A 26722-nucleotide genomic window follows, 5' to 3' on the forward strand; every position below is an offset into this window, starting at 1 on the left:
AACTCTGCATGCAGAGCTGAACTAGGCCAATATCCTCTCCTGTTAAATATTAAAAACGAGCCCTAAATTTCTGGAACCACATTAAAACAAGTGACCCACTCTCACTTTCCTATAAAGCCTTATGCTGCCAGGAGCTGAACCCACAAGGGAGTCCCCTCTACCTGCTTGTCCAGAGTCTGACCGAACCTTCAACCACTCAGGTCACTACATCACAACCACCTCAGCATCAGGACACATGTCCCCCGAAAATTAGACCCAACCACATTATGACAAAGAAAAAGAAAAATACAGAGAATATTGGACAGAACTAATAAAATCCCAGAGCAAAATGGAAACGTATAAAGCCCTCAACAGACAGTACTCTGTGGCAACCTACCTGAGCACAGTGCCTGATAAGAATATGAGGAAAACGATGACTAGGTACAGACTGAGTGAGCACAACCTGGCAGTAGAAGTCGGCCGACGCAAACAGAGCTGGCTGCCCAGAGAGGAGAGGTTGTGTTCTCACTGTGACCAGGGAACAGGAGAGACTGAGCTGCACTTCTTAACTCAATGTGACAAATATCAATGCATTAGAGAAGAGTATTTTGCAAAAATAATAAAGATATTCCCAGAGTTCTTGCACTTGAATAACTTAGAGAAACTTCCGGTCCTACTGGGAGAGAGGGAGGACTGTTGTGTACTGGCGGCAAAATATGTAACAGCCTGCCATCAACTTCACATCACACATGATGATTGATAATTGTTTATATACTGATAATTAATCTGTTGTATAAATTCATTTCTTTATGACTTTTACCCTGCCATAGCCACCCATGCTCTCCATGTTTGTTTGTTTGTTTTTTAATTGCAATTATTACAAATGTATTGTTATTGCTTATGCTTGTTATATTTGTGTTAATATGCTTTGGCAACATTGTTTTGAATGCAGTCATGCCAATAAAGCAGCTTGAACTTGAACTTGAACTTGAACTAGATAGATAGATAGATAGATAGATAGATAGATAGATAGATAGATAGATAGATAGATAGATAGATAGATAGATAGATAGATACTTTATTGTCCCCGAAGGGAAATTTCTCTTGGACTCCATGAGCTGAGACAAGCTGCCGCCATAGTTACAATTACAGAAGGAGAAGAAAGGTAAGTTACAAAGTTGCACATTTGCGCAACAAACACACAGATAAACAAAAGTTGCATGTATGCACAACAATAAATACACATATTACACAATCCCACATGTGCCCATACAAGTACAGTAAGGGGATGAGGGGATGGACCACAGCATCAACATATATTGCACATCTCAAACTGTTACCTTATTTAATATTCTAATAGAGGTAGGGACAAATGAATATGTAAATCTGTTAAGTTATTACCTGCATATCTCTCTCTCTCTCTCTCTCTCTCTCTCTCATTGTGTCATATGGATTACTGTTAATTTATTATGCTGATCTGTTCTGTACGACATCTATTGCACGTCTGTCCGTCCTGGAAGAGGGATCCCTCCTCAGTTGCTCTTCCTGAGGTTTCTACCGTTTTTTTTTCCCCGTTAAAGGGTTTTTTTGTGGAGTTTTTCCTTATCCGCTGTGAGGGTCTTAAGGACAGAGGGATGTCGTATGCTGTAAAGCCCTGTGAGGCAAATTGTGATTTGTGATATTGGGCTTTATAAATAAAATTGATTGATTGATTGATTAAGTTTGCAGATGGGGGCTCTACATTGCTACTGGCATTAGCTACTGATGCTCTAGAGGGCCATCTGCTGATAATGATGTGCTTAGCAGGAAAAAATAACCACACATCCCAGTAAATGATTACGAATTACAAATGATTATGAACTAATTACTGAATAACACATGAGAAAGAAAAAAAGGGGGGGAGGGGGTTTGGGTTTTTTTAAGCAAATTTTTACATTGACCTTGACCTAAATGCATTTTTTTGAATTCCATTGATCTCAAAAGTATCATGAACTGAATGTGGGCACCCTAAACTTAGTGGGAAATGACACCTTAAATGTTTTATCTACTGTGTTTGGTTCCAAAGTTAAGTATATTTGAATATTATTGGTGGCCATCTTGAATTTGACCTCTCCCGGGCCTCAGAGGTCAAATCTGACTTCCCTCCACATTTGAAAATAAACCTTATGGTATGTACTAACTATGTTAGAAATTTCATGCTTTTTTCAAAAAGTGCACAATTCCTCATAATTTGAGCGCTTATCCGCTGTACTATTAAGTCTAGTCTTAAATGTGGAAATGTGTCTGCCTCCCGGACCGTAACAGGAAGATGATTCCACAGGAGAGGAGCCTGATAGCTGAAGGCTCTGTCTCCTGATCTACTTTCGGAGACTTTAGGGGCCACGAGTAACCCTGCATTCTCAGAGCGCAGTGTTCTGGTGGGATAATATGGCACTATGCACTCTCTAAGATATGACGGAGCTTGACCATTTAGATCTTTATAAGTTAACAGTAGGATTTTAAATTCAATTCTGGATTTTACAGGGAGCCAGCCCAGAGAAGCTAAAACAGGAGAAATATGATCTCGTTTCTTAGTTCCTGTTAGTACACATGCTGCTGCATTCTGAATTAGCTGGAGAGTTTTTAAGGACTTACTAGAGCTACCTGATAATAGAGAGTTACAGTAATCCAGCCTTGAGGTAACAAAAGCGTGGACCAATTTTTTTGCATCTTTTCGGGTCAGGATAGGCCTAATTTTTGCAATATTACGCAGATAAAAAAAAATGCAGTCCCTGAGGTTTGTTTTAAATGAGAATTAAAAGACAAATCTTGATCAAATGTTACTCCGAGGTTTCTTATGGTAGTGCTAGAGGCCAGAGCAATGCCATCTAGAGAAACTATGTCATCACATAAAGAGTCTCTGAGTTGTTTGGGGCCAAGAACAATAACTTCAGTTTTGTCTGAATTTAACATAAGGAAATTGGTGCTCATCCAGGTTTTTATGTCTTTAAGGCAATTATGAAGTTTAGTTAATTGATTACTTTCTTCTGGCTTCATAGATAAATACAACTGTGTATCATCCGTATAACAATGGAAATTTACAGAGTGATTTCTAATGATGTTACCTAAAGGAAGCATATATAGAATAAACAGGATTGGTCCGAGCACAGAATCTTGCGGAACTCCAAAACAAACTTTGGTACGTAAGGATGATTCATTATGAACGTGAACAAACTGAAAACGATCAGATAAATAAGATTTAAACCAGCTTAATGCAGAACCTTTTACGCCAATTAAGTGTTCCAGTCTCTGTAGCAGAATTTGATGGTCAATAGTGTCAAACGCCGCACTAAGATCTAATAAAACAAGTACAGAGACGAGTCCTTTGTCTGAAGCAATCAGAAGGTCATTTGTAATTTTAACTAGTGCTGTCTCAGTGCTATGATGCACTCTAAATCCCGACTGAAATTCCTCAAATAAATTATTATCATGGAGAAAATCACACAGCTGGTCTACGACTACTTTTTCAAGGATCTTTGAAAGAAAGGGAAGGTTAGATATTGGTCTATAGTTGGCTAACAACTCTGGATCCAGGGTGGGCTTTCTTTAGGAGAGGTTTAATTACAGCTACCTTGGTAGCTACTGTGGTATATAGCCTGTTAATAAGGATATATTGATCCTATGTAATATATGAGTGTTAACTAAAGGAAAGACCTCCTTAAGTAGCCTAGCTGGGATGGGGTCTAAGAGACATGTTGATGATCTGTTGTTGTTGTGGACAACTTGTAGCTTACACATTCACCATGCTATGAAATAATAATGTAATATTACGAGACAGAGTTGTTTTGAAGCCAAATGCACAGCCGGAGCTACATTCCAGACATACAGTACTTGCTGGGCGAAGTGATTTCAAACAGCGTATGCCACACATTGTACGTTTACAAAGCTTTTACATTTACAGTTTTTGTTGACATTGTCAGAAAGGTGATTATTCTACTTTATTATTGGAGTCGTAGTGGGTGGTGCTGGTGTACTGGAGTGCAATATATTAAAAAGTGTTCCTAATATTTTGTCCCCCTCAATTAGACAAAATTAGGAGGCCACCCCAGTACACCACCACCATTCACTATGACCTCAATAATAAACAAAGTAGAATCATCACTTTCTTGACAATGTCAACAATAACCGGAAATTTATAAGCTTCGGGGGAAAAATCATGGTATAGCCATTCTACTGGATTGCATTAGATTACACAGGTGTACCTAACAAAGTGGCCAGTGACTGTATGTTACATACATATGTTGATGGCGGGATGGGACAAGAGTACGCCTCAAAATAATCACCGAAACACGGGGAGAACCTGCTAACTCCACACTCATAAATCACCACAACTCCTGAGGGAACAACAACATAAAATGTTCCCTAGCAGTCTGTTTATTCCCAACAATGAGAAGTAATGCCAGTCACTTCACTATATGCTCTGGGCAAGCACTTATCCATAACATAACAACAACAACATTTGCATTTTAGCCTTATTTACCATACTTGGGTTGTAGGCTAATGTTACTCAACATAGAGGTAACGTTACAGCAGAGAGATTGCTGAGCAAAATACACAACGATCACTTACCACGTCTGCTTGTTTTGTGATGCCGACAGATGGTATGGCAGTATCTTTCAAGAAAAGCGTTTGAACCATTCCTGAGCTTCTGCGCTCCATCCTGTCACTGTAGTCCTCTGGTAAAAAATGGATGGAGCAAACAAACATTTTCCGGACCATTTCCACAGGCGTGTTGGGGTCGATGTCCAGCACAAATAGCCATTGTTTCATCCTGTCTGTGTTTTTGGTTGGTACTATGTGAAACTTCACTCTGCTCCATGTCTTCGGCTTGTTGTAAACCATGATTTACAACAACACTCTAAACTTTTCTCAAACTTTTTGGTATGTCCAGCTGACGATACCACAAATGCAAGGCTGCAAGCAATAACTATGGCACTGTCTCAGGTGCACACTGTGTCTGTGGTTTACTCAAGAAAGTAGTTCCGAGTATTTGCTTCATGTGTCGTAATGTTACTTAATTATACATTATTATTTCATAGAGTGGGGGGAATGCGCAAGTCATGTGTCGTCCACTAGAGTGTTTTGGAGTCATTTGATGGTGTAAATGATTAGTTTTGAGGGAGAGAGGGGGCTGTACCGTTCACCTCCATTTCAGTGGGCAGCTCTGTCCCACCAATCTCAGAACAGCCGGCACTGACAATTAAAGGTAATGTACCTACTCATATAACTATAGGGATTATGGCAATAGGCGAATTTGCCAAAATGTCGAACTATCCCTTTAAAATGAGGCTGAGTGCAGGATGTGATTCGAATGTGGCATGTCTCGAGATTCTGTCTTATCAGACAGATGCATTTTTCAAAAGCCGCTTAGGTATGGCAGGTCAGTGCACATTTCACAGAATGACTGACTGGCCATTACAAATATGATATGAGCTCAAAGAGCTGTCATTCATAATGTCATGGAACCAGCTTCATCCATTATTTGGATGATGTGTTTAAATTGTAAAGCTTTATTTTTGCAAAATCTCCATGTCATCGAGTCTTTTTGTCTTTAATTGTGATTTTAAAGCTACACTATTCAATATGTTTTATAAATAATGAATCATATGCTCATAGTGACAAACCAACAGCGTGTTATTCACCTTATTTTCAAACACGGAGTATTAGTGATAATAGTGTATATATATATATATATATATATATATATATATATATATAGCTAAACTAAACAAGGTAAACAACAAGGCGATTCCCATTTACATAATGGTCAAGAGTGCTGGACTGGAAGTATCGCACAAAAAAACGGAAGTTTTGATTTGACTGTTCTGGGTCAGTCTCTCCACCCTGCTGTCTGTCAGGTGATAACATGCAGACTTGATTGAGCCTATTTGATGTTTGACAATTAAAGCTGTTATAATTTTCCTTTTTGTTTGTTTTTACAACAATGGATCACATGACTATGTGCAATATGAAAGGTGTCACCTGTAGTGATGAAGCCACAGAGAATTATAACCTAACTCTGCAGTTCCTCTCAGCTCTACTAAGCACCAGTGTTATCACCATACCATCAACAGGAGAGAAAGCTCTGATGAAAAATTATCTACAGCAATAAACTGAATATCTTTGTGTTTTGAAATCTTGGTCAAGTATTGGAATTCTAATATGTATGATTATATGTATTTGTATATGTATTTTGTTATTGTATTTTTAATTAAAGATAACAGGTAAATTAACCTGTCGTAAAATAAGTTTTAGAACTGTAAAACAACAAAACATGTAAAACAAAAAACATTACCTTCTCATTGTGACAAATTGTTTTGGTCACATAAGGTGATTTTGTTAAGTCTTAGGAATGTAATGAAGCTTAATAGATTATTTAGGATGTCCTTATAGATATAAAGGATTATTTTCACTTGGGTGCAGATGACACTATAGGATAGCCAGGTGGTGGTATTGGTGAGTGTAATAACTATAATTATATTCAACACAAAAAATGTCTTTGCCTTTGACCAACAAATCTTTCTATCCCCTCTCACACCATCTGACGTAAAACCAATAACCCATTTCAATATTTTTACCACAAAACTCTATCATTATTTCCCAGATGGTAAAAAATAAATAATAATTTGACTTGCTAAACAGATATGAAATGGGGGATACGTTCTTTTTGATGGATGAAAAGAAGGCTGGTTTCATCAAGCAAGGCTGTGCTCATTGGCTCTCTGCTGTGACCCCATTGGATCTGATGACACAGATAGCGGTGTGGGGGTTGGTGTGTTCTTAGCTGATAAGGCGGACAGGGAGGCTAGATCTGAGATACCGGCAAAAACAGTTATCTGGATACTCGGAGAGAATACTCTGCCAAGGCTGAGCCCTGTCGCACTCATAGAACATCCAGAGGGATTTGGAGCCAGAGCTAAGATGTCTGACTAATTAAAAAAAAAGTCTATTTCTTCAACTAAAACCAACTTTGACACTGTGATATGGAGAGTACAATGTTGAGCAAACAAGACTACTCACTGGGTCAATCATACAGCAGACAGTCAAATCTCAATTTAGTTTTTACCGTGCTGAGCTTCTTTATGGCTCTTCCTTTGTTGTGCCTCTGTCCTACGCTTGCTGAGTCCAGATGGAGAGGTTGGAAGCATTGTTCATGAGCTTTTCAACATGCTGGGTGCTGGTGACCCATTGTTTATTAGCCTAACCCCTGTGTGGTGTGGAGACTTGGCAGTCTCATGTGTGGCCTTTACAGCACATCCTGCTGTTTTCTCCAGACACTTGTAATTGCATAGCCCTCCGTTCTACCTACTTCCTCTCTCAGCTTTCACACTGCACTGCAATTACTATAAAAATCTGGCACGTACCTGGCTGCTTCCTCTGTTGTCACGCTACACAGAGGCATTGATGTCGACCTCTGGGACTTGTCTAAGCTTACCATGTAACTCACACCTTCTCTCTCAAGTAATCAGCTGCAAGGTGAGAACACAATATCTTTGCAATATCATGAGAGTGTTTGGCTGTCTTATTTTGCATTTCTAAACTTCTGAACATGAAACTGGTATCAGCATATTTATTTAAGTGGCACCAACAACAGACCTGACATAGAGGAGTGTGAAAATACAAACTAAAAACTGAAAGATACAACAAACTCACATGCTTAGTGACCCAGACCTGTCTGCATTATTGCTTTTTTGACCAAATGAAACTTTTTGGAGACTACAAAATCTCCTTTTCTATGTGGAATATCTTGGATATTTGAGTTGTACAGTGACTAGATTTTTAAACATTGCAGAGATTTTTTAGATAAAGTCCTTTGATAAAGAATGCTGAGTAAACATGTAAGAGGACTTTGACAGGCTTTCAAAGGCTACATATTTCAGCACTTTACACTGGAGGTTTATTGGTTACTTCCATTCAAACAGGATGGAATTTTTTTCCCTCTTTCCCTCCACTAGAAATGGAAGCGAGTGTGTTGGCTGTGATACCCGGACATCTGTTTGTCCTTGTCTGTGATGAAAGCCTGAAGCGTGTTGTGTGTCCAAATTGGGAGTGCCTTCCATTCAAACACTTGTATGAGCCTAATGACCCTAGTCCCTGGGGTCCGTTCTTCATTTGCTTACCCTTTTTTTTTTTTTTTTTACCATTTTCACCAACTTAAATTGTCTGCCACTCTCAAAGGGGCCCCAATCTTGTTCCAAGAACATTATGGCTCATGCATTCCAATGTGTGGGGTCAATGGTGGAGGCAAAGTGTCAGAGCGAAGTATCTACCACATGTGTTCTTCTATTGGATGCCTCCAATGGAGGGCCGGTCAATACAAAGGCATCCCGGATCCCACAGCTCCAAGTCTTCCACTTCTTTCCCATCGCACATTAGCATCAGAGGAACATTAAAAACCATCTGGGATGCTTTAAAACACTGGATTTCTTTGAGGGGGGTCTTTGTTCCTTTGCGATGACTAATCTGACTGGGCCTGAGTGAGACACAGGAAAAGACTGTGGTGACTTTTGTGGGGACAACTGGTGCCTTCAAGTTCAGTCAAGAATGTTAGAATTTACGGAGATATGATTCTTCTTCCTTCATCAGATTCTCCTAAAGTGAGCTTTATTAGAAATTAAGTGTACATCTTTAAAAAAGTGACATGTTTTGATACAACTATAGCTGAGGATAACAGGAATGGCAATTTTCCAGGTATTTGATTACAACCAAAATATAAGACAAATCAAAACTTGGAGCTGCTGGTGTTGCTCTTGGAAAAGTCCACAGGAGGTCATTTAAACCAGCAGCGCAGCCCACTCAAATTTATCTGAAGATGTATTCATAAATAATGTGAAATTTCACTGAACATATATGTAGAGACAGCATGACATTTTATTAGAAACCAATGACTACGCTGAAGAAGGGAGACAAAGGGAAAGGCAGGAGAAGAGGCGACAATGAGAATCTGCATCAGCCTTAATTAAAAAAGAAGTTAATTTAGTCCAATCAAAACATCTCTGCATCTCTCCTGAGTCTTTCCCAGCATGAGTCATCTTGAATACTCACAATTACGGTGTGCTTTCAATCACCAGCGGAGGAGCTAAGTAGGGTTAAAGGCAGTCACCCCTTCCAAGAGCTTTGTGGGGCAATGAGCACTGGGAGCTAACAGCTGTCTAAACAAAGGCCCATTTCCCACTCATCGTTATGCCGAGTGTCACTGTCAGTGGCCACTCAAATGTGTAGCCAAAGCATTATAAACCATTTACACCAAGCCTGCGCTGACACTGACAATCATATATGGAAATATAGTTGTGCAATAGGTCAAAGTTAGACAAAGATCTTCCAAGAGATATTTCAGATAGTTTAAGTGAATCGGTGAACGCGACATCATAGCATCTGAAACTCAGCCAGGCTCCTTCATTGAGTTTGTATTTCCTTATCATACACAAATACCATGCAACACGTGCTGCCCTGGTATCCTGTGGGTCTGCTCCATCACAGCCCACCTCATATCCCATACAGACCCACTCCTCTCTCTTCTCTGACTCACACATTTACCTCCTTCCCTCCCTCTAACTCTCTTTAGGATATACACAGGGGTTCCCATATCAGGCACCATGAGATACAATTTGCACACAGCCTCAGGGGTATACAGTGTAAATCTGTGAAACCTGCAATAAATCCTGCCTTAATCTGCCCTAAAGAATTGCTACCTTAAAGACCCAAAGAATTGCATTAGCTTTCAGTGGAAAATCCCCCATGGAGTTTTGATGCTAAAAGCTCTAAAGTGAGACTATGTAACATACACTCAAGGGCTGCTACAGCTTTACTTAGTCTGATATGGCCAGTAGCTTATGATTGCTAATGTTAGAAGACTTTCTACATGTATGCATGTATGTATGTATAAAGCACATGCTGTGTAACTGCTAATCTGACTCAGTAGCATTACTCATGACGCTTCTTTATTTTCTTTTTTTGCTACTGTTAAATTATATTTTAGCATTTACTATTAACCTGCAATTGACACTTGTGGCCACAGAGGTCACTGTTTAACAAAAGTTACATAAGCTCACTTTTATTCTTACAATTTGTTTTTAAAAACTGATGGACAGTACACATTGCAAGCATTTGGCAGCAACCCAAAAAAGATATCTGCTGTCACACACCCATATCAGTGAATACCAGCTTATTTACTTATCTATTATACATCCTCTACTTCATACAGTATGTTTGTCTGGGATCCAACTGGCACACAAATGGAGCTGACCTAATAGGAGACTGGAAAGCACATAGAGAGGAACAGCCACTGTGTGTGTGTGTGTGTGTGTGTGTCTGGAAGAGGAACCAACCAGCAGCATCTAATACAGAGCAGCTGTCTGTCTCCTGGGTTACACAAGCCTACTGTCTGCTGGCAACCATGAAGTGTACAGCTGGAGCTACTCCGGTGAACACACACACACACACACACATACACACGCAGACACACAAGCTCACCATACCCATCTCTCCAGCATCAGCCCTAATGCAAGCAGAATAATTCAGTAGATCATCACAGACTTCCATCTCTGAGGACATTACTCTTTTTACCTGCTCTGGTAATAAAGAGGAAATAGCCAGCAGGAGGAAAAACTTTTACAGTAAAACAAATTTGGCACCCAAGTGCATTCAGTAAAGAGCAAAATGAAGCCAGTTTCTGAAGTCGTTACTTGTAAAATCTGAGAATCAATTACAGAAGCTGCTTAAATGAAAGGAATGAATGTTTTATTGTTGCCCACACTCTCTACTGGAAGTGACAATATAAAATATTCACATTGTGTGTTAGCCATGAAACAGTTAACAACAATTTTGATAATCACTTAATTTGAGTCATTTACCAAGCAAAAATGTCGAATGTTAATTGGTTTTAGTTTTTCAAATTGGAGGATTTTTCTTGTGTTTGTATCACTGTAAACTTTACATTTTGGGCTTTTGAACAAAATTAATAATTTGCAGATGACACTCTTATAATGACCTGTTTTTTTATTATGCTTTGACATTTTGTAGATTAAACAATTGCTAAAAATTGCTATTGTCCTCAGTTTTAGTCCTACAGTGGACTTCATAGAAAATGACTAAAACATTATAATATTTTATAATCAACTTCTATTATATTATATTATATTACATTATATTATATTGTAATGGCAATTCAATTAACTGAATTAGCAATTAGCCCATTCATTCTGCTCCCATTCAAATACACATGCTCCATGCAGGTAAAGAAGGTGACTTACCTCCCACACAATGCTCACAGCTTCTCCACTGATTAGGAAATGTAAGCAGAAGCAGTGTTGAACAGCGCCGTATCAGCCAGCCTTGACAAATGTTTTCACCAGTGTGTTTCTCTCAGAGCGCTGACAGCTCTGTCATCTTCCCTCTTCTCTCTGTTCTACTGGAGTATTTACTCGCGTCTACCCAGAGAGCCAGCTGATGTTGTGCAGCCAGCAAGGAGACAGAGAGGGAGAGAGAAAGAGAGAGAGAGCGGCTGAGATGGTGAGGGAGAAAGAGTGAGTTCCCTTTCTCTTAAACAGAAGACCCTCTGCGGTCAGCCTCCACTCCCACCTACCGCTCTCTTAAATGCCCCCCAGCTATTCACCCTCTCTACAGCATTGTGACTGAAAGCAAGGGAGCTGAAACAGGCGCCTCAAGGCTGGGAAGAGAGAGGGAAAGAGACTAAGAGAAAGGGTGCAGCACGAATAGGTGGGGTGATGGTGTGTGTGGGGGTGGGGGGGCGGGGTGGGGGAGTTTGGACCATTAGCAGCAAATTGCAGCAACCAGGCCAATGGAAAGCAAGACATGAGTGAATGCAGGGTCTGCATTAACATAGCATTAAAGAACTTAAAAGCAGGGAGAGGACAGGGACTGCCTTGGTTCTATTTGTGAGACTGAGGGACACACAGACAAACACTGAATGTACATTAAAATGATGTATTGGACCAAAATGGTGAGTTGCTCCATGCTGTTATTTTAGCTGTTCTATATAAACACCTGGTCACACCAGAAAGTGGCACTGTGAAATCAGTGGAATTAATTTGTCTTCACCAAATATTCTATTCAAGGTTCTAGAATCATGATGATATAGGTACTTGTGGGGCTATTTCGTGAACTACTGTGGCTGGTGAGCTCATGGTAACCATGTTAGTTAGCTAGAGTGCTGACCTGACAATAAATTCATAGTTTATTCAGAAAGATGTATTTGCACTGTTAACATGTCTTACATCTATCTGCTAAACCATGACTATTTTGCGCTGCACCTGGATGGTACAACATCTTATAAAGAAATGATAGGTTCCTCATTTTGGGTTCTCCCTCAAATGTTAGCACTGTCAAGATGGCCTGCTATTGGTCAGCAGTGTGATTTTGCATGTTAGTGTTCACCAAAGTTAAATTTGGTGCAAACTATTTTCGTAGATTTATTTCACAGCCACAAGCAAATCCTAAGATGGCACACTTTCACTGACATTAATTAAGCTGTTTTAAATGCTAGTGTGACTGGTCCTTGAGATGTTCGTCCTGATTGATGTGGCCATACTTCTGGTTACCAGTGGTAATGACAAGCGCATATCCGTAATATTATAGAGGTCTTTATGGGCTGGGGCTGGGTATTAGACAAATAGTCACAGAAGCCACATTTCCACAAAATACTTACAGTAAAGTACACCTTGAACCATACGAAACCCGTACAGCTGTGTACCCAAAGTTCATCTGTTTAGCATTTCCACCACTATCCAGCTCTTACTGTATTATCTCTTCACCAATAATGCCTGCACCTCTCTGATCATCCACAGAGTGCAGTTGCGGGACATTTTTAGAACAAAGACAAACAGGATGGAGTGTTCAGAGCAAGGCAAGGGAGTAGTGCTGCAGAGGAACTACACTCCACCACTTTTTTTCTCCAAGTGAGAAAATAGATGTTTGCAGTTTGCACAAACCAGCTGAAATTCATATTAATTGTATTAGGTATTTGAAGATCCAGTCATCACTAAAACATTTTTCTCAGTGTATAGCTAGCTCACTGTTAACTGGTAGTGATGAAAAGGCAGCAAAACATCCTTTTATTTTATAATCAGAGTTGACTGATGTACGCCACCATAGGTGCAGCGGTTATAGTCCACTGTAGTGGAGTGAGATTAGCAATTCTGTGTTTCAGCTTTATCTTTCAGTTTCGGAGCAGTGTGCTAGTTACTCAAAAGAGAGGCAACCAAAAAACTGGATGGAACAGAACGGCTCTATTGGCACTATCCAGAACTTTTGACAATGGAAATGCGAAAAAGGACAGTTTCAATGTGAAATGAACTTAACAGGACCAAACTGCATAATAGAAACAATGCTTTGGTCCCAAGCTTATGGCAATAAAAAGGATTCCACCCCGCACCACTAAATATCATTTGACCAACCCCCCTCTCTCCAGCCCCTTCCCAGATGTGAGCACTGGGTCAGGTCTCGGTTACTATGAACCAAGAGGACTTCCGACAACCTATAATACTAAGAATCGGGTTTCAAATGGCATGTATATTAAACATTGGGGGCAGCAATCATGCGTTGAGGGTGAGTCTATCAAAAATACAACAGAAGAAGAGCTACTCGAGATGACACGGCTTACAGCACAACCAAACTTAACATGTATTTCATAACCTCTTGTTTTTACTTGGCCAAGAGACATGACACTGAAGGCCAATAAATGTTGACATGCTTTTTGCTTAGGCATTGTAAATCATCTACTATGACACACTAAAACAAGCAGTTGCAGCACCCAGCACTAATTGCTCTTCCCGACTTCAGTCTTTTATGGTCATGCCACCATCCAGTTAATAGTCTTATAATGGCATAGACAGTCTGCAAAAACAAAACCAAATTTAATAAGTATTTAAATGTCCAGCATTAGCCGTAAATATTTGTGTATGAGTGTGCAATTTAGAAATGTGTAGTCTGCCAGTTATGATGAAACTGCCTATATGTCAACCATAAATGCTATCAAAAATAGTTAGTTGTATTATAGTTATATTATGGAAATCGCATTCTTGTTTGGCTGTCTCTGACCTGAATGGTGGCTTCTTTGTCACTGATTCATACATTCAAATGCTTCAGTGATGAACATCAAGTAGTTGCCTGAAACACTGGATCAAACAGCCGTGTCAGTTACCATCTCTTGATTGGAGTTTGCTTGGGGTACCAAATGTACACTGATTGTAATTACCAGTCATTCTGTGTTCAAGACAGAACTGCGTCAAATAAACACAGGAACAAAGAGCTCAGGAGGATCCTGTGCCACACAGCTCCTATTGACCTCTTGTTCTTGGGAAAAAAACACAGACTTCAGACAGCAGAGAAATACACATCAAAAGATTCTCCATGAGAGCCAGTGTGGAGGATGGTGTGACACTCATTAAGCCAGAATATGACCTGTCAGACTGATAATACAGGGCTTTGTCGGTGCTGATGATGGTGCCAATGAATGAGTGAATGACAGACAGACAGACAGACAGCTAGACAGACTTGTTGACAATAGCTCAACTAAATGGGAGGATTTTATTGTACATATATACATTTATAATGCTGTGAGATGGACAAATTAAATGTTAAATTTAGTTAAGGCAGTAATGGATCAGATCATTTAAAGTAGATGATAGACAGTCTTTAATCTAATAGTGGATGAAAGGTGTTTTCTACGATGCAAAACAATTTTATGCTGCATTCTCTTCTCCTTGCTGGAGAAGAGAATGCAGCAAAAACTGTTTTGACCTTCACAATTATATGTTTTGTTTTTTGCTTGGCATTTCATTTCTTGAGCAAATGTTGAAAGGTGCTAACAGTGTCGATCCACAAAACACGAAGTTTGAAGCTAAATAAATATGTTTGTCTAATGATATGAAAAAGCCTTTGAGGAAATGTGCTTTTTAAATCTCAAAAGGCCCACACGTTGATAAAGATTGGTGGTATGTGAGTGAATATCCATGCCGAACATTGGTGGGGTGTATGCGCTGAGGGTTTCGTCCAGGCTGAGTGGAGCTTTTCTCCACTGAGATTCATAAAATGATCCTCATCTTGTTGCTGAGAGTGAGTAGTCAGTCAGGCAGAAAAGATCCTCTCTAATCCTATATACAGCACAATGGCACATGTGTAGTATGGCTATTGGGTGATAAAAAGCAAATTCAATGACTTGAGAGGCCCTAAATTCATTTTCATCCCCACTCCCAAGAGAGGGGGAGTAAATCTATCCAGTCTAGTGGCATAGATCTTCATTAATGACTTCTGGCTGTAATGATATCATTTAGATTAGATGATGAGTTGAAAGCTTGGCTATGTATAGCACCTGTTTCAAATGACTGTAAATGTAGATCCTCTGCATCTCTCCATCTGTTCCTATTCTCACCTTCCTGTCACACTCTCTTTCTCTCTCCTTCTTTCACAGCCTTGCCAAGCTTTGCAGAGAATTGCTGTGGGAGTTCCACCTTTGTGGAGGCATACCTGTTCACTGGCATTCAGAGCAAGTGAACTGAGCGAGTTTGATTTCCCAGATGACACCTCATACATGCATCTTCGCCTGTCATCCAATTTCTGCCGCTCCAGAGCCAGGTGTCTGCATGAGGGAGCCTATTTTTCCATTAGAGCACAACAATTTTCAGTTTTTTTTCAGTCATTTACCTTTATACACAAACAAAAATCTTCTACCACAACGTGCCAAGCAAAGAAAAAGAACAAATTACTTGCACTAGATGTTTCAGTACTGATGTTGGACTGCAAAACACCAGGTCTTTCTCAAAAACAGGTTTCACCTACACAACCTACTTAAAATCCAATTCATGAGCTACAAAATGCAAAAGAATCAATTAGGAAAGAATATACACAAACTTAATTGTGGTGCTGGTAAACTTCATCTAGAGTCAGCAAGAGGAAAAGTGAGGCAAAGGTTCCCTAGAGCACTTATAAAAAGGTCTTCTTGTCACTGTTTAATTGGTGGCATCTAACTTGAAGGAAAGGAAAAGGACTCTGTGGGGAGTGAGACACGTTCTGTCAATGACAGTGAGACCTAATTATACTATGGAGTCCCTGCAGCCATGGAGGATGTCAAAGCAGGCAGCACTAACTCAGCAATGTGGAAGACACACCACCCAGCATGGGTGTGTGTGAGCCTGCAGGTGACCTGGAAAGACCTGTTTACCTCATTAAAAATTAATCAAAAGGTAATAAGGGTCCCACTCTCATTCCTTCCCCCAATGTCTGTCCTTCATCCATTATGCAACAGCGAGATGAGACAGTGTGGGTTAAGTCCTCAGGGGGGGTCACTTGGATGGAGAACCATGGTGCCCCCTCCTCCCCGAGCTACTGAGGCCCCTGCCCCTGTAACGCAAATAATAAGACAACACAGTGGTGTGAAGCATAATGTAGGTGATGAACACTGAGGCAGGGAGTCCAAGAAGAAGCAGCCAACACTGGCAAGCATGTGGCCACAGTAAGTTAAACAAAGAAGGAAACCTATTACCAGTGATTCATAATTCATGATGCAGGGAAAAGATGGACCCCACAATAGTTTTTTTGAGACATGCAGACAACAGTCAAACCAGGTGTTACTGTTTTGCTTTTCTGCAGTTCTTTGGATATATATTTGCATCTTTTTTGTCAAAGAAATTGTCTAATCTAAGATGGATTGTAGTTTAGAAGTCAGAGAAACAGGCCTGAGATCTGAGGATCCAACATGATTTCATCCCTTCTCATCATGTTTTGACCCTTGGGCAGCCTTTGCAATGAATCGTCATGTAGAGGGTCAGCAGTTAAGTTTTGGCAACAGAACTACTTGGGTTTCCCTTGGTCAGGGAAAAGACATTGACGTCTGTCACGTGAATATGTGACTTACGAGTGGTGTGACAAAATAACTCAATGTTGGCTTTCAGTTTCATACAGGACATGAACATTGTTCTCCTGGGTCAAAGTCCAGTGCTTGTTGGACTCATCCACCTCCACATGCCCTTCGTGGACTTTCGCACTACGACATCTTTCAATAATGCAGATGGTTTACATTGGAGTTGACTGAGAGATCAATCAATCAATCTTTATTTAAAGTGTAAAATCAACATGCAACATGTTCCCAATACACTTCACAAATTAGAAAGCAGACATGAAGAAGCAAACAAAGAAAACGTAAAGCAATAACCAACAGCAACAGTTAGAGTCCAATAAAACAAGCAATCAAAACAAACAAAAACAAACAAGCAAACAACACCAAGCTAGGCAGGAGGATTAACTATAAGCACTTTCAAAAAGAAAAGTTTTAAGCCCACTCTTAAATGTAGAGAGGGTGTTTGCTCACCGGACCCAAACTGGGAGACGGTTCCACAGGACAGGGGCCTGATAATGGAACGCTCTGCCTCCCGTTCTAATTTTAGAAATTCTGGGAAGAACTAGTAGGCTTGCATTTCGAGAGCGGAGTGCTGTAGTGGGTTCATAGGGTGTAATGAGGTTTTTGAGGTATGTTGGTGCCTGACCATTAAGGGCTTTGTAAGTGAGGAGGAGGATTTTGAATTCTATTCTGGATTTGACCGGGAGGCAATGCAAGGAAGCTAGTATTGGAGTAATATGTTTTCTTCTTCTAGTTCTAGTTAGTATACGTGCAGCAGCATTCTGGATCAACTGAAGGGATTTTACAGATTTGGTAGGGCAGCCTGATAAAAAGGAGTTGCAATAATCTAACCTGGAAGTGACAAAAGCATGGACCAATTTTTCTGCATCGTTTATGGACAGGATTTGTCTGATTTTTGCAATGTTCTGGTGATAAAAGGCAGTTCTTGAGATTATCTTAATGTGGGAATCAAATGACAGATCCTGATCGAAGATGACTCCTAGATTCCTCACTGTGGTGCTGGAGGCCTGCATAATGCCGTCCAGGGTTGCAACATGACCAGATAAAATATCTCTGTGGTGTTTAGGGCCAAGCACCATAACTTCAGTTTTATCTTCATTTAACAGCAAAAAGTTACTGGTCATTCAGGTCTTAATGTCTGAAAGACATACTTTAAGTTTATCTAAATGATTACCGGTAGTTTCATCTGGGTTCATGGATAGGTACAACTGGCAATTGTCTGCATAACAGTGGAAATTTATGGAGTGTTTCCTGATGATGTTATCTAATGGACGCATGTATAAGGTGAAGAGTACTGGGCCAAGAACCGAACCTTGGGGAACTCCATGTCTAACTTTAGTGCGTATGGAGGAGTTGTTATTAGCGTGTACAAACTGAGATCAATCGAATAAGTAGGATCTGAACCAGGTTAGTGCAGTTCCTTTGATGTTAATTGAATGTAATCTCTGTAGTAGGACCTGATGGTCAACGGTATCAAAAGCAGCGCTGAGGTCTAACAAGACTAGAACAGAAAGAAGACCTTTGTCGGATGCCATTAGAAGGTCATTGGTAACTTTCACTAATGCTGTTTCTGTACTATGATGCGCTCTGAAACCTGACTGGAAATCCTCATATAAACTGTTGTGGAGATAATCACATAGCTGATTGGCCGCTACCTTCTCCAGGATCTTTGAGAGAAAAGAAGGATTAGAAATGGGTCTGTAGTTGGCTAAGATATTTGGATCAAGAGAAGGCTTCTTAAGAAGAGGTTTTATTACTGCTAATTTAAAGGATTGTGGTACATAACCAGTTAGAAGAGATTGGTTGATCATGTCAAGTACCAAGTTGTTGATTAAGGGGAAAACTTCTTTGAGCAGCCAAGTTGGGGTGGGGTCTAGAAGGCAGGTTGATGGTCTAGATGATGAAATGATTGAGGTTAGCTCAGAAAGATCGACTGGAGAAAAACCATCTAAGCACATAGAAAGGTTTACAGCTATTTCAACGGTTCCTGTGTTTGAGGATGAGACATTGCTGGTTGGAGAGAGGATGTGATTTATTTTGTCTCTAGTAGTTCTAATTTTATTGTTAAAGAACTCATGAAGTCATTACTACTGAGAGCTATGGGAATAGATGGATCAATAGAATTCTGGCTCTTTGTCAGTCTGGCTACAGTGCTGAAGAGGAACCTAGAGTGTTTTTTTTATTGTCTTCTATTAAGGATGAGTAATAGGCAGCTCTTGCATTGCGCAGGGCCTTCTTATAATTTTTGAGACTTTCTTGCCAGGCTAGGTGAAATTCTTATGTTTTGGAGGAACGCCATATTCTTTCAACTTTACATGACAGTTGTTTTAATTTGCGGGTTTGGGAGTTGTACCAAGGAGCTGACCTTTTTTGTTTCATTATCTTCTTTTTTATAGGATCAATGGAGTCCAGCATTATTTGGAGAGAGCTTATTGCACTGTCGACATGATGGTCAATTTCAGAGGGGCTTAAGCTAGTACACATGTCCCCTTATGTTGCTGAGTTCAGGGTTGCTGGAATCAACTCCTTAAAGTGATCTGATAAAAGAGGATTATATGGAAAGATAGTTAAGTGATCGACATTAAAACCATATAACAGAATGAGGTCAAGAGTGTGATTCAAACAATGTGTGGGTTTATTTACAATCTGGGAAAAGCCAACTGAGTCTAAAAGTCCCATAAATGAAGAACTAAGGCCATCATTCTTACGTGAACATTAAAATCTCCTGCTAAAATGACCTTATCTGTGTTAAGGGCCAGACCTGATAAAAACTCTGAGAATTCAGATAAAAATTCAGTGTATGGACCAGGAGGGCGATATACTATAACAAATAGTATTGGGTTCATTGTTTTCCAAGTTGGGTGTGAGAGATTGAGAGTGAGGCTTTCAAATGAGTTGTAGTGAAGTTTAGGTTTTGGATTAATTAACAGATTCGAGTTATAAATGGCTCCGACACCACCACCTCTGCGACTCTCTCGGGGAATATGGGTAGGCCTATTACAATGACTAGGTGGAGTGGATTAATTTAAGCAAACATACTCGTTGGGATGTAGCCAGGTTTCAGTAAGACAGAAAATATCTATGTTATATTCTGATATAAGATCATTTATTAAGACAGCTTTGGATGATAGGGATCTGATTTTTAAAAGTCCACACTTAGTTCTTCTAGATTGTTGTTTTTCAGGAGCAGCTCTGGATGAAGTCTGGTGACATTTGATGTAGGTGAGGTTTCTTTATTTAACTGATTTGAATCTATTATGGAGATGGCCGGATCTGATTGTAACAATAGGTGGAATAGATGAAACAAGACCAGCAACAGCAGGACCCGCATTGTCAGGTGCAATGCTGAGACAGACAGAGTCAGGATGTTGGTCCAGGTTGTGCTGTGCAAGGTGTCAATCATGGTTAAAAGCAATAAAAGTAATATAGTTGTGTTGCAGTTTTCCAGATCCATTGCTGTTTAGATGTAGCCCATCATAGTTGAAAAGGTCCTGTCTGTTCCAGAAAGAATCAAAATTACTAATGAATCCAGTACCGGTGGCTGTGGTGATGTTATCTATCCAGCTGTGTAGGGCAAGAAGACGGCTGAAATGCTCAGAGCTATTGGTAATGACAGGGGTGTGACCAGAAAGGACACATCTCCGTCCCAGCCTTTCAACAGTGAAGACTAATGATTCAAGTTCATACTGCAGCAGTGTGGATTGCCTAGCCATGATGTCATTACAACCTGAGTGTGAAATTACAGTGTGAACAGAGGTGTGCATGTCATGGAGGGCTGGGATCAGTTCAATAAAATCAGCAGTTTTTCCTCCAGAGAGACAGTATGCAATGGCACCACGGAGCCTTAAAGAATGGACTATGGAGTCTCCAACCACTAAAACTTCAGGGTGCTCAGATTCTGGATTGTTGTTATAGTCTGCAAGTTTTGAATTGAATTTGTATCTGACGGTTGGTAAACTGGGAGAGAAATGATGGGCTATGTGTTCAACCTGATCAGACGCTGGCGGGGGAGTGGGAGAGCGGAGAAGAGTAATAGTAGAAGAGGGTTGTTGTAAAGATGGAGAAGAGGATGCTGAAGCAGATACCGAGTGGGACTGATTTTGGGGCTGTGAGAAATGGGGCCGTTTGTGTCTTGGGGGGCTGATGAAGAGGATGGCGAGTCTGAGGGCGAGGTGACGCTGATGGGAGAGGAGCGCTTTCGGACCTGGGCCGCACTGTGTGCAGGAGGGGGGAGACAGGCCCAGAAGGAAGCGCCAGGGGGGAGAAAAAGTTTGAAAGAGGAATATCATTGTTGCTGATGTGAGACGAGTCATAGAAGGGAAGAGATATCTTTTTAGTGCCCTTAACAACAGAAGACCAGGGAGTGGAGTTTAGACCAGGGCCGTCAGAAGTAACCGCTGTTGGATCTGGAGCCAAGGGCCGCTGGTTATCCGCAGGCTCCAGGCACGCCAGCCGGAAGACCAGCACCGACTGCTGCTGGAGGAGGTCCTGGATGAGCTGCTCGATGGACTGCAGTTCCGATTTTAGCTCTGCAGTCACTGGTGCTGGAGCCATTGGTGGTGCTGAAACAGGGGAAAATGAGAGAGAAGGCCAGCGATGGGTGCAGGAAAATAGGCTAGCAATTGTGCTGAAGTGGCTGCCCAAAAGTGGAGAGCAGAGGAGAGTTTGAGAAACTTACACGCCAGGGCTCCGTGTGGAGCCCACAGTGGTGAGACAGCAGCTCGAAGAAATTGCGGATAGGCTTGGTTGGAAAACTTACCACCAAGGGCCAATGACGGGCCCTGTTGCAGATGATCAGCAGATGGTAAGTCAGTATCCACACAAATAATGTTGTTGGAGATGTTGGTGAGAAGACAGGCTTTTTTTCACCCAGAGAATCAGGTCCGTTGACAGGTTTCCTGGCTGTCAGTCTCCACTGACAGGATTTTCCCACGCTGTCAGTGCAGGTCTTGTCGTAAAATGCGTAAAAATCACGGATCGGAAGACGAAAATCTTTCGTCCAGATGAAGAGTACGCTTAAAATAGTCAAAGTTTAAAATATTGTTTATAAAAGACAGTGTAAAACAGGATTAAAAGGCTATATTTTAAAGATTTTAAAGAGACGAGCTGACAGACTGCCACGCAGATCAGTGCGACTCAGAGATGCCAAAGGGTGAATTGTGCATTCATATCTGACACCAAGGGTCACTGCCTAAATGGCATTTTTGATGTGCAGGCAGTGAGACCAAGCTGGAAGGTCACTGGGTAGAAGTCAAGAATCATACCATAAATTATTTTCACTTCCTCTTAAAGTGAGATGAGAAAGTCAACATCACTGTCATGTCTGTACATAGACTAAGTAAAGTTTAGCTGCACCTGTAAGTATATTAAACTTTTCAGTTTTGGGGGTTTTTCCTAGGTGTTGCACCCTCCAAGAGTGCAGGACATGCTAACAACATGTGCTGGTATAGATGATAGTATCCACAGGCTCAGGAGCATGAAGGTCCTGATCACACAGAAAGTATTTTGCAGGTTGCAAAATGCAAGGCACACTGCACTGCCTTAAAACCCCCCACTAAACACCACTACTAAAAAGAAAAAAAAAAACAACACTTGCTGCGCCTTTTTATTGTTGCCAGGCAATCAGCAACCACCCCATCATGTCCTTACAGTAACCTTCCTGGTGTAATTTGTTGGGCACAGGTAAATGGAGATCTGTGTGGGTACGTGAGACCCTAACAAAAAGGGGTTGAACACAGGGAGTACCATCAGCTGGTCCTGGAGCTTCACCTCGATGATAGTATATTTTTGGAAGACTCAGGGGCAGTTCTGCAACCTACTGTCTATCACCGGGCCGTATAGGTTTGAATATCCAGCAACTGCTACCACGAGTTTCTTCTCCATTGTTTACCAACTGTAAACTTGTTGTTGTGACCACCACGGAAGGCCTGCCTCTCAAATCATCCAATTGGACAATGGGAAAAAAAGATTATGAAAAAAGAGATGAAGTGGGGTACTTCTTCTTCTTCTTCTCTGGGGTGCTCTGAACTCCTCGAGTTGGCACCTAAAGTGCAGACACAATGCAACAAAAGGCAAGCAAAAAGCTTCATTCTCATTAAAAACAACTATAAAAAGCCACCTCCAGCTGCTAAAAAGCTTTCTGTGTGATCAGGGCCTTAGTCTACTTTCTGACTCTGGTACATGAGCTGGTCTTAAGCTCCCAAGCAGTATATTCTGTACTCTTCAGCATACAGGGAGCAGTTCAACATGCTCAGGAGGTAACATGCTGATATCAGCAGCAGCTGAGCACAGTCGGATCAAACAGAGAATACCGGTTAGTACTACTGAATGAGCTATCAAGCTACTTCCAACTACGGTAAGCTTTGAGTGGAAAACTTGTGACAGCCAGTCACCATCTGGACTGATTAAAACTGGACTTAGTCACACAGTACTCAATTGACTTTGTAACACTGGTAAAGGTTCTAATCCTTCCATTTTGATAGCTGGCATTTAGTTTGAGAATATATCAAGTCAAGTAAGCAAGAGACAAAAAAAAACTCAAGACAAAGAAACAAGGCTTTGTCCCTTGTACTGGATAAAGTAGACACGATTTGTTCTTCTTTTTTTTTCAGAACCAACCAAAGCCTGTGCAATTAACTATCTATATCTTGCATACCACACTGCAGCCAGAGATGCTGCAGAAACATACTGGGCAGATGAATAAACTGGAAAAGCATCGAAATGCAGATAAAAATATATATTGTCATTTTTTTAAATTTGTTTTTTAGTTTGGTTTACAAGATACATGATACATCAGGATACAGAGTAGCACATCCCACCAGCTCTTGACCAATGATGTTGAATTTTTATTACACATTCCAAACCAACGTAAGAGCTGCATAAAAAGACATAAAACAACAAATATGTTTGCTAGCTTATACGCTTACCACAGACACAATCATTACACCTGGGGCTAATGTTAATGTAAACAAACAAAGTTATTACAGTTTAAGTGAATTCAGGACACAAATTACCTGTCAACACATTTTCCCTCTTCTTTTACTTGCTTTTTCCTCTAATGGCACTTCTGGTCCATATCTATAAGTCACCTTCAAAGTAATAGTCACTATAATCAAAACAGAGAATACGGCAAATTTAGTGTAAGGCAGGTAAAAATATGTAACAAAAGCAACAATTAATTGTCTAACAGAATTTTTTATTTAATGGACAACATACATACTGGGTTATTTACATACAGCATGTGAAAAAGTTAGCTCTCCAGTCTTAATGATGAGTTAGATTTAACACTGCCTGACTCAAGCTTAGAGAGAGAGCAAATCACTATATTTTTCCTTGAAGGATTAAGGACAACTGATATAAATTACATGCATATGAGATGCTTTTTGGCCAGAAATTGTATTCAGTTCTTTGTTCACACTATATGCTAAGGCTAGGGTGTTCTTGTTTTAGGCCATACAAATTCAAAACTGCTGCACCCACCTGTAGAAATGGCCAATACATGTACAAGGTGTCATGAGTTTGTTGTTGGGGTGGCTGTGGCCCAAGGAGGTATAGGGGGTAAAATCGGAAGATTGGCAGTTTGACGCCTGGCTCCCCCAGTCCGCATGTCAAAGTGTCCTTGGACAAGATACTGAACCCCAAATTACTCCCAGTGGCTGTTCCATTGGTGTGTAATTGTGTATGAATGTCAAAACTGAGTAGCAGGTGGCACCCTGTATGTTAGCATTGGCCACCAATGTATGAATGTTTTATTTGAATGACTTTAAGTGAAGTGCTATACAAGTGCAGTCCATTCATCATCTATTTACCAATGCAATCTGACGTGTGGTCCCTAACCTGTTGCTACACCTGCTACAGTCAACCATGGAGATAGTGCACATAGTTTTTCTCTCTGGATCTGTTCGATATACAAGACATTTAATGCTACAGGCTGACATGGTCAATAAGCAACTCTTTCAATCCAGATTGATTTTCAGGTCATGTTATGCTATAAACACCAACCCCTTAATTACTCCACTCTTTAAACATTATGCATATTTGTCTTATTATCATAAAATGCCCATTTTATAAACAAACAGAACATGACAAGACAAGAAGACCATTTCCCTATGATTGGCTTTTCACAAAAGATTCTGGGTTTTAGGTTGAATGATAATTTTATTACCCGGAACCTTAGCTTCATAAGGCCAATATTAAGTGTTTAAATTGTCGAAATGATGAAAGTGCAAGTCCTGTTTAGTGTGAACAATCTGGTGAAGGAAGGCTCTTCTTCCACTTATTTTAAAAGACAATGTCATAACTCATACAGAAGTTCTCTCTCTCAATTATTATTGTGGTGTATTTATCTGCAGAGACTCTGTCTGCCCTCTGTCTGGATTTTTTAATTTCTTCTAATTTTGCTGCGTTTCAGAATGTTCCTGGGCACAGAGTGCAGGTGAGGTTTTGACTTTATAAAAATGTAGCAACGACGTGTCATACTGTAAGCTGCATGCATCAATAAGGAAGCTATGAAGACTGTAGACACAGCACCAACATATCATAAATATAGAGCACAAGACTGAATCTGGGGTTGGCGTTTGCTTTCATTTTCGCTAGTGATATTGTTTACAAACAGTAATCAACAATTCCTGCATAGAATACCTTTAAATTAATAATTAATAATGAAAATCAACTATACTTGTGGGCAGCACGGTGGTGTGGTGGTTAGCACTCTCACCTCACAGCAAGAGGGTTGCCGGTTCGATCCCAGGGGTGGGAGCCCTTCTGTGCGGAGTTTGCATGTTCTCCCCGTGTCAACGTGGGTTCTCTCCGGGCACTCCGGCTTCCTCCCACAGTCCAAAGACATGCAGATTGGGGACTAGGTTAATTGATGATTCTAAATTGTCCGTAGGTGTGAATGTGAGCGTGAATGGTTATTTGTCTCTATGTGTCAGCCCTGCGATAGTCTGGCGACCTGTCCAGGGTGTACCCTGCCTCTCGCCCGATGTCAGCTGGGATAGGCTCCAGCCCCCCCACGACCCTCAAGAGGATGAAGCGGTTAGAAGATGAATGAATGAATGAACTATACTTGTGAAAAAAACAAGTATTTTGATTTGGCAGAGAGATGGTCCCTCATCGTCTAGAACTGACAGCTAGTGTAACCAAGTGAAAATAGCTGTCCCGTCCATTCCCAACTGTACAGAGTATTAAGTTGTGTGTACTGTTTAGCTGGGAACTTCCCTGGTGAACTGACCCCCTGAGACCTGACCTCGCCCAGAGGCGATAGAGAAGCAATGCCACTCAAACCCACCGGGGCACCCAAATGAGCCCAAGTTCAGGGTTTCCACACATATTTATGGACAATATTTCAAACAGTTTCCTTAATTTTTAAGGACCCAAAATATTCTTTTGTTCCTTGCCCCACTTACCAGGCCTTTTCTGAAACATCAATCTCAAACTTCAAACATAATTCAGCTAGTGGGCATACATAAAGGAAAGGACAGAATGCAGGGAGAAAATAAAGAAGAAATAATAACAACAAATATAACAAATGCGATGGTGAAGAAAACTTTTGCACACATTGAAGCATGGAGCTACATTAAGTCAACAGATAAGAAAATAAGTTTGCCTTTATGTTACATCATGTTGACACAACACAGCTCTAGCAGACCTAATGACTAAATGACAGAACCAAGAGTGAAGCAGTCAAAATCAGTATGCTTAAGTCAGAATTTGCTAACACGACAATTTCAAATTGCTAAATCAGCATTGTCAATTAGATTATGGTCCCCTTTCCAGAATCTGGCAGAATACATGCATTAAATGGCTTAATTGGATGCTTTTCATTTA

The 26722-nt window shown here is 40.6% G+C and overlaps 1 protein-coding gene across 3 annotated transcripts in view; it reads right to left on the bottom strand.

Annotated features, from left to right (window-relative positions):
- tncb (tenascin Cb) overlaps positions 1-11685 on the bottom strand; it is a 210708-nt gene extending 199023 nt beyond the window's left edge. For all 3 annotated transcript variants that reach the window (XM_049578753.1, XM_049578755.1, XM_049578754.1), the window contains exon 1: positions 11271-11685. The gene's annotated coding sequence lies outside the window, so the exon portion shown is untranslated. The remainder of the gene's footprint in view (positions 1-11270) is intronic.
- Positions 11686-26722: the final 15037 nt, after the last annotated feature.

The sequence above is a fragment of the Epinephelus fuscoguttatus genome, linkage group LG6 (assembly GCF_011397635.1).
Source record: "Epinephelus fuscoguttatus linkage group LG6, E.fuscoguttatus.final_Chr_v1".
NCBI classification, from domain to species: Eukaryota; Metazoa; Chordata; class Actinopteri; order Perciformes; family Serranidae; genus Epinephelus; species Epinephelus fuscoguttatus.